This window comes from Dasypus novemcinctus, chromosome 10 (assembly GCF_030445035.2).
Source record: "Dasypus novemcinctus isolate mDasNov1 chromosome 10, mDasNov1.1.hap2, whole genome shotgun sequence".
Classification (NCBI taxonomy): domain Eukaryota; kingdom Metazoa; phylum Chordata; class Mammalia; order Cingulata; family Dasypodidae; genus Dasypus; species Dasypus novemcinctus.
The window spans coordinates 76,541,804-76,554,647 of NC_080682.1; the positions used below are offsets into that span (position 1 = coordinate 76,541,804).

General features: G+C 39.8%; 1 protein-coding gene and 1 pseudogene across 1 annotated transcript in view; one reads left to right on the top strand and one right to left on the bottom strand.

The window, feature by feature from the left end:
- PIK3C2A (phosphatidylinositol-4-phosphate 3-kinase catalytic subunit type 2 alpha) overlaps positions 1-12,844 on the top strand; it is a 116,568-nt gene that overhangs the window by 27,625 nt on the left and 76,099 nt on the right. The window lies entirely within an intron of this gene.
- On the bottom strand, positions 3,909-5,105 carry LOC139439732 (large ribosomal subunit protein uL30-like; annotated as a pseudogene).

Sequence of the window (12,844 nt, forward strand, 5' to 3'; positions counted from 1 at the left end):
TATCTCATTGTGGTTTTGATTTGTATTTTCCTAATGAATGATGATGTGTTGGATGTCTTTTCATGTGTCTACTGGCCATCTGTATATTGTCTTTGGAGAAATGTCTGTTCAAGTTCATCGCCCATTTTTAAATTGAGTTGCACATAGCAGTATGATTCATAAAAACTGAAAAGTATGAACAACCTAAATGGTCATCTACTGATGATTGGAAAACAAGATGCCTGTGTATACAATGGAATATTATTCAGCCATAAAAATAATGAAGTACTGACACATGATATAATGTGGATGACCTTTGAAAACATTATGCTAAGGGAAAGAAGCCAGACACAGTAATTTATATGAAATGTCCAGAATGGGTATACCCATAGAGACACAAAGTAGATTAGTTGTTGCTGAGGACTGACAAAATGGGGGAATGGGAGCGACTGCTTAAAGGGTATGGGTTTCTTTTTGGTATAATAAAAATGTTTTGGCATTATATTAGATAGTGGTGATGATTGCACAATATTCTAAATGGACCAAAGGCCACTGAATTGTACACTTAAAATGGTTAAATGGTAATTTTATGTCATGAGAATTTTACCTCAATTTTTAAAAAAATGATGGCACCAATCTCCCTGATCCTGCCATCCTGCTGGAGCCAGGTCATTGTTGGATTTGCATCTGGGTCATTTTTCCATTGGAGACTTCTCCCATCACTATTGTGTGGGTCTCCTTTTTTATAGATTAAGCATGAGAGCATCTTCTCATTATGGGAATAGTAAGACTAGCTGGCACCATACATCCTACATTTGCGAGCGTTAGCTGATTACAGAAATTATTTGGAAAGAGCAACTGCCCAGAACCTGGAGATCTTGGGGTAATGGAAAGCTGCAGTCTCTGCTGTCAGAGAAAAGGATGCCCCAGGTCTTGTAGGGAGTTTTACTTGGACACAGGTCTCCTGCAAGTGGAAGCAGAGCCCCTTATTGTCCAGGCAACCCAGAGAAAGCATTCAAGTCTCACTTTTAGACTATCCTGCTTCTTGTATCACACCTCTTAAACACTGTAGCCATAACACATAATTATCTTGAATTTAACACAAAAATATAAGGGAGTGGATGTGGTTCAAGTGGTTGAGCACCTGCTTCCCACATGGGAGGTCCAGCGTTCGGTCCCTGCTGCCTCTTAAAATCAAACAAACAAGGAAAAAAAAAAACCCCATAAGCGAACAAATGAAAAAACTAACTCAGGGGAGCTGATGTGCCTCAGTGGTTGAGCACTGGCTTCCCACATATGAGGTCCATGGGTAAATCCCCAGACCCGGTACCTCAAAAAAGAAAAAGGCAACTTAAAAATATATGTATTTATGAATGACTTGGTTTATTTTATTAATTCTAATCTTCCTAACATTGGAAAGTCATTTATATATTAAGGGAAACAGTCTGAGGTGAACTGAAATTACTGTTCCAGGTGAACCGGGGTTATCATCTTAAACAAGCTGAGGTTTTTCTGGATAGCCAAGGGTTATTTACTATCCAGAGATCCAAGACTGGGGCTCAGAACTTAAAAATCCAAGACTGGGGCTCAGAACTAAAGACCTACATACTTTTTTTTTCTGTGCAGTTATGTTCTTAACAATTCCTTTTTTGTTTTACAGTCATTTGAGTCATTAGGGAGCTCTAAGAATTCTGTGAGGCCAGAGTGACCTGTCCATATTTTAAAGTAGAGGAAAATTGAGATGTTAAGAAGTTAAGGGAGGGAAGCGGACTTGGCCCAGTGGTTAGGGCATCTGTCTACCACATGGGAGGTCCGCAGTTCGAACCCCAGGCCTCTTTGACCCGTGTGCAGCTGGCTCATGTGCAGTGCTGATGTGCGCAAGGAGTGCCCTGCCACGCAGGGGTGTCCCCTGTGTAGGGGAGCCCCATGTGCAAGGAGTGCGCCCTGTAAGGAGAGCCGCCAGCGTGAAAGAAAGTGCAGCCTGCCCAGGAATGGTGCCGCATACACACGGAGAGCTGACACAACAAGATAATGCAACAAAAAGAAACACTGAGTCCTGTGCTGCTGACAACAACAGAAGTGGACAAAGAAGAAGATGCAGCAAATAGACACAGAGAACAGACAACTGGGGTGGGGGGTGGAGGGGAGAGAAATAAATAAATAAATATCTTTTTAAAAAGTTAAGGGAAGTTAAGGGAGGGGAAGCAGATGCGGCTCAAGCAGTTGGGTACTCACCTATATGGGAGGTTCCGGGTTCAGTTTCCAGTGCTGCCTAAAGAAGATGAACAAGACAGTGAGATGATGCAACAAGATGATGCAACGAAATGACGCAATGAGGAGACACAATGAGAGACATGCAAGCAAGGAGCAGAGGTGGCTCAAATGATTGGGCCCGGAGATTCCAGGTTTGGTTCCTGGTGCCTCCCTAAAGAGAAAATAAGCAGACACAGAGCACATGATGGACAGAGAGCAGAAAGCAAGCACAAACAATGGGGGAGAGGAGCGAGAAATGAAAAATTAAATCTTAAAAAAATACAAGTTAAGGGGGAACAGATGTGGCTCAAGCAGTTGAGTGTCCATCTCCCACACGGAAGGTCCTGGGTTCAGTTCCTGGTGCCTCTTAAAGAAAACAGACAATGAGCAAAGAAAAAGAAAGAAAAACAGGGAGCAGACAATGAGCAAAAACAAACAAGTAGACAGTGAGCTTATCAACAAGCAAACAGATGAGGGAGCTGATGTGGCTCAATGGTTGAGCACCGGCCTCTTGCATATGAGGCCCCTGGTATCTCAAAAAAAAAAGTTAAGGAACCATTGTTAACTCTTTTGGCATAATAATGGAATTGCGATTAGTTAAATAAGTTCTTATAGTTTAGAGATGTATCCTGAAGAATATACAAATGAAATACAGTAATGCCTGGGATTGCTTTAATAAAATCCAGTGGTGAGCTAGGGAAGGGGAATTTATGGATGAAGCAGGATTGGTTTTATGTTGGTTTATAGGTGAAACGAGATTGACTTTATGTTGGTAATGTTGATGATGGTGATGGATGCATGGTGTTCTTTATAGTTGGTCTTCTTTTGTGTGTGTTTTAAAATTTCTATAATAAGTTAGTTAGAGATTAAGGAGAGGGCCACAGAACTATTTGCGTCAGGGTGAGTTTACTATTGGAGGTTGCAAAACTCTGGTATTCAAACTCGTCTGACTCAAAAGCCCTTCATTTTAAAAAATATTCTACAGAGATAGGATAGAACATGCTGATTTCAAAATAATAAGTTCCTGTTACAGGTCATAGGTCAAATAGTTTCTCAAATTTAGCTGTATGTCACAATATCCTGGAGAGGTTAGGCCTACTTAGTCCTGATTTTGTGTTTGTGATGGTGGTGGTGATGAGGTGAGGATAAGAGTTTGAGGTAGGGGAAGGAGTGTGGAATTTTGGGGAAAAGGTGTTTTGTTTTGTTTTGTTTTGTTTCAGAAAATTCTCTAAGTGATTCTGATGTGGCCAATCTACTATTCCCTGGACTGACATTTGGGATCTCTTGACTAGATGACTTTAAAGTTTCTTCATACCTCAGGGGCCTGTGAAGTTGGGAAGATGACAAGACAAATAGCAAAAGTTAAAAATAGGCAGAGTGCCCTGGCAACAGTCTCTAGCATAGATTGCTAATGCTTTTGCTATAAAACATTGCTTCCTTTTCCAGCTGCACTCTTTAGTTAAGACTGGTCACTTCTAGTTAAACTTGTGTTTTCCAACCTTTTCTTTGATTTGGGCAGAAGGGATACCCATGTACACTCCTTTCATTGTATCCCTGCGTACATCTTTTCCTGCTTGTTTTTTTTTCCTCCCAGTTTGAAAGCAGTCACTATTTATTAACTGACCAGATTACAAAAATAATCATGGTAGACATCTTAGTTCATTCTTTTAATAATACTATTTATTGATCTGGTCTTCCCTGTTGCCAGCATCTCCCCCTTCTACAAAATGGGTAGTCCTTTTCTTTATTCCATTTCTGGGAGAAGATAATTTGAAGGGCCACAGAAAGTTGTTTGCTTATTTGAAATGTTTCTCAACAGTATAGATCTCATTAACCAGATCCTCCATGCAGATGGTACCGTATTTACCAAGAGATCGTGCAATCGGCTTCTTACTGATTTTGCCATTACCATGCTTATAGATCACTTCATCCACTTACCTCAGGTTTGGGTACCTCCATGGCCATATATGATTCCACAATTCTCAGCATGTTAACTGAGGCCTTGTTGAGCTTAACAAAGTGCCATTGAAGATTTGGCATTGAGACAGAGAAGCCGTAACACTTTCCAGAACTTTGGGCTCACACCATTGATACCTCTGATCCTGATGACAGATTCCAGTTTGGGTTGCACAGATACATAGACGTTGCCAGCTTTTCTTGCCATTCTAGTCATTCCAGTCTTAATTCTGTTCATCCGCCTACATTTCTTATAATATTGCTTAGCTTTTTCATAAATAAGCTGCTTCTTGCCCTTAGAAGCTTCTTTTGGGCAAATTTTCTCAAGTGTTTAATCTTCAGTTCAGCAAAACTCCTTTGCTTTATCTTTCCTTTTTTCAAAAGATTTATTTATTTATTTCTCCCCCTCCCACACACTTCGTTGTTTTTGTGTTTGCTGTCTGCTCTTCGTGTCCATTTGCTGTGTGTTCTTCTGTGTCTGCTTGTCTCCTCTTTAGGCAGCACTGGGAACTGATCCTGGGACCTTCCAGGGTAGGAGAGAGGTGCACAATCTCTTGTGCCACCTCAGCTCCTGGTTTGCTGTGTCTCTTATTGTCTGTACTCTGTGTCTCTTTTTGGTTGTGTCTCCTGCTGCACCAGCTCTTCACATGGGCCAGCATTCTTGTGCAGGCTAGCACTCTTGCACAGGCCAGCACTCCTGCATAGTCCAGTACTCCACGTGGGGCAGCACTCCGCATGGGCCAGCACTCCCCATGGGCCAGCTTGTCTTCACCAGGGAGCCCTGGAAATTGAACCCTGGACCTCCCATATGGTAGACAGGAGCCCAATTACCTGAGTCACAACATCTGCATCCCCCTTCGCTTTTTCTTAAGGGTTTCCGGCACAGCAGGAACATTATTCTCTTTGACACCCTTCATGGTTCCATTTGGAAAAGAGGATCCTGCTTGTTTTTAATATTTGTTATAGTATCATCTTGATATTTTCCTTACTTGGTGTGTGTGTGCGTGGAGGGGAGGGTCTTAAGAAAGTGTCTACAGGAATATTGAGGATAGGTAGCTTCCTGAAGATATGAAGAAAGTTCCCCTAGCAAAATCATGGTAATCAGGTCACACCAGAATTGCACGGAGCTGCTCGTTGCTCATACTTTGGGAATTAACAAACCAGCCTTCTGAGAAGGATCAGTATTATCAGTTGAAACATGTTTCTGGACTTTAGTTAAAGTATAGAGGAAATGATCAAAGGAGTAAGCAGATGGGTTATGAGACATGAATCAAGGCTGGGTAAGCAAAAATAACGTGACTTGGTCAGTTGATCAATGAGAGAATAGAGCTAGATTACTACCATATATTACATCAGTAGCTTTTGGCATACTGTCTAAATTGAGAAGTGGCCTAGGTTACTGACCAAGTCTTAAAGGAATCCAGCTGCAACATGACTGAGGAAATGTGTAGTTTTTAATCATTCTGTTATACTCTGCTCTATTAAAATCCCATCTAATAATTATGTTTGAGCACCATTTTCTAAGAAGAGCCATTGGTAAACTAGCATGTCTTGAAAAGAGAAGACTACAGTGTTCAGGATCTAGAAGCTTTGTCATTTAATGAACTATTGAAAGGATTAGAGATATTTTGCCTAGAAAAGAGAACATTAATTGGAAATAAATCACCCTCTGGATTTGAATTTCTTCATCTTTGAAATAAAATTGGTTTGGACTAGATAATTTCTGAGATCCCTTTCAGGAATAAGATTTAAAATTTGGAAAGTTGCCATATAAAAGAGGAAGTAGAGTTATTTTTTTTTAGTTTTTGTCTTTGTACATAGGTTCTCAAACCAAGAATTTTTCTTTTCAAATAAAAGTTCTAAGCCCTTTTACTAATACTAAGATTTCATCACTTTGTATATAAGAAAATAGTCTGCTTTGTTGTAGGTCAAAAAGGAGGTAAGCAGAACACTAGTAATACACTGACTTTGGAAGTCTTTAGCACAACGCATTGTCACGAAACAACTTAATTTTCACACACCATTCTTCCTTCCCTATTTAAAAACTTTCCCCTCAGGTTCATATTTTTTGTTGAGGAGTAAGATTGCCTGTTCTTTATGATTACTTTACATACTTAAGTGTTCATTTCCTGTCAGAATTTAGTGCTTAGTGGTTAACAATTCAAGTCAGAAGGCTTTTTTTTTTCTCACTCAGCCAGCTTTCTTCCTCTTTCCTTCTAGTCTTGTTTGTTAATAAAAATTTGAAATACTTTTAGTTTAAATATTTGTTACTGTTGCAGAAAATACTGTGCTTACTGCGACTCGGAGACTAATTGACATAAGCAAAGAATTTATTTATTAAGAAGCTCTCCCAATGGAGGGGGTCTGAAGAACAGACTTCAGTCCTCCCACCAGCATGGTGGGGGTCTGAAGAGAGTACTTCAGCCTACTCCTGGAAGGCGGGGACTTGAATTTATATAGAACTTTCCTAGGTGGAGAAATGATAGTTAGTGGGAGGGGTGTTAAGGGTCTGAGTGAGGTAGTGGGAGGGGGTTGAGGAAGTCCATGGGTTCTTGGAATGCTGCAGGAGCAAATGTTTCTTTTGATCTGTAAGGTTTTAAAGGGTTTGTAAATAGTGAAGGTTTCTGTCTCCCTCTCCCTCTGATAAACAGGTAGAGGTAGTAAAGATTTCCATCTCCCTCTGATATGCAGATGGTGAAGATCTCTATCTCCCTTTACTCCTGTCTCTAGGGGTTCCTTTGTTTAACTTGTGGGAAAGTGCCACACAGGGGAGGGGGTTTACCTTTTTGCCAATGCATACCAGGGGAAACTGAGGTACAGCTTGTTAATTGCAAATTTCTAACAGTTACCAAATTCAAGAAGAGTAATAGTACTCAAAAAAACTGTCTTCTGGCAATTTAAGTTTAAATAAGATTTCTAGTTTGTAGCTAAAATTTAGCTACTTCAGCAGATTTCAAAGATTTTAGTAATGAATCAAATTATTTTCACTGAAGTAGTTTTGTAAAGTTTGTAGACACTCTTTTAAAAGTTAATTATGGGAAGTGGACTTGGCCTAGTGGTTAGGGCGTCCGTCTACCATATGGGAGGTCCGAGGTTCAAACCCTGGGCCTCCTTGACCTGTGTGGAGCTGGCCCATGCGCAGTGCTGATGTATGCAAAGAGTGCCATGCCACGCAGGGGTGTCCCCCGCTCCGCATATGGGAGCCCCACGCGCAAGGAGTGCGCCCCATAAGGAGAGCTGCCCAGCACGAAAGAAAGTGCAGCCTGCCCAGGAATGGCGCCGCACACGCGGAGAGTTGAAGCAGCAAGATGATGCGACAAAAAGAAACACAGATTCCCGTGCCGCTGACAACAGAAGTGAACAAAAACAAGAACGTGCAGCAAAATGGACACAGAGAACAGACAACTGGGAGGGTGGGGGAAGGGGAGAGAAATAAGTAAATAAATAAATCTTTAAAAAAAAGTTAATTATATTAACATTATAAACATTTATATCCCCATTGGCAGAATATCTATCATTAATTTTAAAGAAGAGGAAAAGTTAAACAGAACATGATTTTCCTTGTCTAGCTGAGCATAGTATACTATTTGAATAGTTGACTTAAGTCTCTTTCTTAAATAAAAAAATCTGAATAAAGAAATAGCCTATATTGTTCTGAATAGTAATTTATGTATTTAATGCTTAAAGTACATTTATTGAAAACTTGGTGTTGTATTCCTTCTGATTTCCGGATAATATGGTGTATTAGTCCACCAAGGGCTGCCGATGCAAAATACCAGCAATCTGTTGGCTTTTTAAAGGGTATTTATTTGGGCTAAAAGCTTACAGTTACAGGACCCTAAAAAGCCCAACTTAAGGTGCTTTCTCACCAAAGTCAGTTTCCACATGTTGAAGCAAAGTGGTTGCCCATCTCTGGCTGGTCTCTGCCTTCCCCTGCTTCCTCTTCCTCCTGAGCAGAGGTTCTTAACAAGGGGTCTGTGAGCTTGAATTGAAATGCAAAAAAACATTATTCTTGTGGGGATGTGTTGGTGCAGGCATGATATATTTATTAAATAATACACAATATATTGTGGACTTAGTAGGGGGTCCATGTTTTTCATTTGACTGGCAAAGGGGTCTGTGGAACAAAAAAGGTTAAGAAACCCTGCGCTTGGGGCTCCATTGGTCCCAGCCTCTGAGGCTTCATGCTCAGGTGATTTGCAGTCCTCTTTCTACTGGTGTAGGGCTTGTTTCTTTCTGGACCTCCTCTATCAGTATCAGCTCTTCTGCTCTCTTCCCAGGGTTAGCTGCAGACTCTCAGGTGAATGGCTGTCTCTCCCAGGGCCCCATCCTCTCATGCCTTCCTTTCTGTCACGAGGCAGGATGAAAAATGGCAGAACTCTCTCTCCTTGTGTGTGTCTGTGTGAGTGTCCATTTATATCAGACCCAACAAGTGGACGGGGACTCAACCTGATTCATGCCCTACTGATGTAGTTGAATCAAAAAGTCCTAAAAGCAATCATAACAAGTAATCTAATCCAAGTCCCCTCAACTGAATTCAATACAATCAAAGATATTACATTAGAGGAATAGATTAGTTTACAAACATAATCTTTCTCTTTTTGGGATTCATAAATAATCTCAAACTGCCACATATGGCATGATCTTTGGACTTGTATAGGCATAAACCCTTCCTATATATTTTTTTAGATTTTTATTTTATTTTATCCCCCCCCCCCCATTGTCTGTTCTCTGTGTCCATTTGCTTGTGTTCTTCTGTGTCTGCTTGCATTTTTGTCAGTGGCACTGGGAATCTGTGTCTCTTTTCATTGTGTCATCTTATTGCATCAACTCTCTGTGTCTGCAGCGCCACTCCTGGGCAGGTTGCGCTTTGTTCACGTGGGGCAGTTCTCTCTACAGGGTGCACTCCTTGCACATGGGGCTCCCCTACACGGGGGACACCCCTGCATGGCATAGCACTCTTTATGTGCATCAGCACTGTGTGGGGCCAGCTCACTACACAGGTCAGGAGGCCCTGGGTTTGAACCCTGGACCTCCCATATGGTAGGCAGATGCTCTATCAGTTGAGCCAAATCCGCTCCTCCTATATTCTTTATAGAGTATGTATTTGTGGCAGCTTAAAGTAATTTTATGAATTCCAAAAAGAAAATATTGCTAATTTTTTGTGAATTATTTCAAATCTTCATCACTCTCCTTAAACCCCTAAATCCCCACCCCCTCTCATTACTATTATTATTATTACTATTATTATTTCAGTTGGGCCTGGGCATCGTTCTGCTTTTTAAAAATTAAATTATTTATTAGGTAAGTTGTAGGTTCACAAAATCATGCAGAGATACAGAGGTCCCACATACCTAACCCTCGCACACACATAGTTAACCCTATGGTCAAGGCCAGCCTTTTTGTGAACTTACCCACCTCAAATTTCCTCTTCGTTTTGGCTTGGAGGAAAGAGATATTACTCCTCTTTTTAAAAACTTAATTCTTTCACCTCTTGTTCCTGTTTGATCCTGTCCCCCAGAATCTTTTCTATCACTCTTTAAAGGGTAAATTACACTCATTGCCTCTCCAGTCTCTAGGAATCCTTTCCTGTTCCCTCTATGTTGCAGAAACTTGTTTCTGGTAACATCAATACAGACTGCTACTTCAGTGACCAAATTTATTGCTTAGCCCTTTTGTGTTATTTTAAATAATTGCCTACATCCTTTTATGGAAACTCCTCCTTTGTTGCCCTAGGTAACTCTACTTCCTGTTTTTCCTCCTGTGATCTTTGAGTCCTTTTCCTTTATCTAACCTTTAAACATAGATATTCCCTAAGGGTTTGTTCTTGGATAACTTTAATGTCTCTTCCTGTCCTGTCTTGGTCAGTGCTTAGTTCTGGAGGTTTCAGGCTACATGGTGTGAAAGCTCCTGGTCTAGACTCTTGCAGTGATGTTACTCCTTGGTTGAGATGCAGGTACAGCCTCTTATGTATCCCTCACCGTCCCAAAGATTGTCTCCTGTTGATGGAACTGGCCCCCAAAACCCTTTTGTCTGGGGGGTTTGTCTCTCAGTGATCCTGATAGATGTTGACAGCAGTTCGTGGAGAGAGAAATTACCCTGTAGAATATTGTAGAAATTGAATGATCCCCAAATCTATGTCCCTAGTTCTAATTTCTGGAATAGAACACTTCTAGAATAGAACATTGCTGGAAGGCACTATAGACATCTACAAGAATTCAGTGCCTTCCCCTATGAACCTCTTCTTTCTTTGTTCCATGTATTGGGTAATGGCATCAGAAACTTTTTCTTATTGCCATGTCTCATTCATTCATAAGAAAATGAGAGTATAGAATGTGAGGATTGCAAATATGAATCGTTCTCAGACTCTACCCTTAGGGAACTTGATCTAGATGGGAAAGACAAGATGTTTGTGTGTATAACTAATATAAAATAGCCTTGAGTGGCACATAAGAAAAGTCCTGTGCAAAATCAGTAGAGAAAAGAAATGATTTGATGCATGGATTGTTTATATGAAGTTTAGGAGAACATGGTTTGAGGCATACTTTTTTTTGGTTCCAGGAAGAGTGGAGAAAAATAAACAAGAAATACATTACTAACATTCATTAGTAAAGTATGAAATGAAGCTTTCGGTACCCCTAGCTGTTTTTTTTACCCCTAGTGGACAGAACATTTTATATTTTCAACATTTGATATTACCTTGATGAATGACTAGAAAATTAATTATAATCTATTTCTCCTACTGTCAATTTAAACTAATAAACTGAAAGGAAAGAACCTAATTCATGAAAGGCACTGCAAAATACAACTTTATTTAAAAAAAAAAAAGGAAAAGACATAAAAATGTCTTTTAAAATCATTTTAAAAATAAGGAAAACATGGAGTGGATGTGGCTTAAGCAGTTGAGTACCCGCCTCCCACATGGGAAGTCCCAGGTTCAGTTCCTGGTACCTGCTAAAGAAAACAAACAAACAACAAGCAGATGTCTATAAAAAATAACGAGAAAAAAACAGACACAAAACAACAAACAGACAAGGGAGCCATCTTGGGGGTGGGAAGAAAGAAATAAAACATACCACAACTTCTCTAAGAAAGAAGGAAAAAAAGTAAGCCAGGAAGCACAGAGAGAAAGAAAGCAGATAGTTGGGTCAAACAAAAATATTCCTTTACAAGGTTTTCTACAGCATGGTTCCCCCAAATGTGACAATATTGTTTTTGTTGTGTTTTTAAGGTGTTTTTTTTTTAAGAGATTTTTTTTGAGAGTTTAAATATCATATGGTTAAGCATGTGACTCTGAAGTCAGATTGCCTAGGTTCAAAGTTCAAATCCTGCCTGCCTATATTAGCTATGTTACCTTGTGTGAGTTATTAACTCTCTGAATGTCTTTTTTTTTTTTAATGATATTTTTAAAGCATTTGTTGGCATTTAATTAACTTCCCGCCACGTGGCTTCTGGCCACCAGGCACAGACCTTCCCCTATACCTTTAATCATCTCCTTAGCTGTTCTGCTGAGGAATTTGCCCTTCACAATGACAGGCTGCTTTGGGAATTTTCCCTTCCCCAAAACTTTGTAGTAGTCAAGATCATACCATATCAATGATGGGAACAGCTCCAGTCTTCTTTGGGGCAGCATTTACCCATTTATTCAGTGACTGGTGTCCACAGTTTATGAAGGTTGACAGTTGGGCAGAAGCTCTGGTTGCTGTTCAAGTAATGTCTCATAGTAACCTTCCCAAAGTAACCTGGGTGATATTTGTTGAAGTTGATCCTGTGGTGATACATGCCACCAGCATTACTCCTGCCTCTTGGTTGCCTCCCCTGCTTGCCAATTCGTGGCCATGGCTCATGAAGTCCCAGAGTTCTAGGCTTTCCCAAACTAGCTGACCTATCCATGGCTATGAAAGACTCTGCCTCAGTTTTTTCATCTGTAAAATAGAGATAATAATAGTATCCACCTAATAGGGCTTTATGAGCTATAAATGAGTTTATACCCATAAATTTCTCACAGCAGAGACTGACCCTTGGTAAATGCTCAGAAATAGCTAGTTAATATTTTTAGTAATTAATTAGAACAAGCTTATAGATTCAAGCATTAATTCGTTGCTACTCTTTTTTAGTAGACTTTGAAGGAACTACATGCTATACATGGTGTATTATATTTTTAAAATCTTTTGATAGCTATGACAGTTTCATTGGCTTTATGTCAGTGAATTTAAACTGGTTTTTACAAAAAATGAAACATTAAACAAATTGAACCAATGGTTGAGTACTTTCTGACTAGATATAAAGTTCTACAAAAATATAAATTTCAACAAAACTCTCTTGATTCTTGTCTTCAAGGGCATATTAGGACAAATATAAAACAGGATGTAATGATATGATGTTTGGTTCAGACTGAGTACTTAGAAGTGGTAGGAGAGAATTCCTTCATACTGAGTAATCATAAAAATCATGATGGATGATGTGGCATTCAATTAGGTCTTAAAAATGAATAGTTTTTGGGTTTTTTTAAAGATTTGTTTTATTTATTTCTCTCCCTTTCCCTGCCCCTGTTGCCTGTTCTTTGTATCTATTCGCTGTGTGTTGTTTCTGTGTCCACTTGCATTCTTGTAATGCGAGACTGGGAAACTCGCTTTTTTTGTTATTGTTGTTGTGT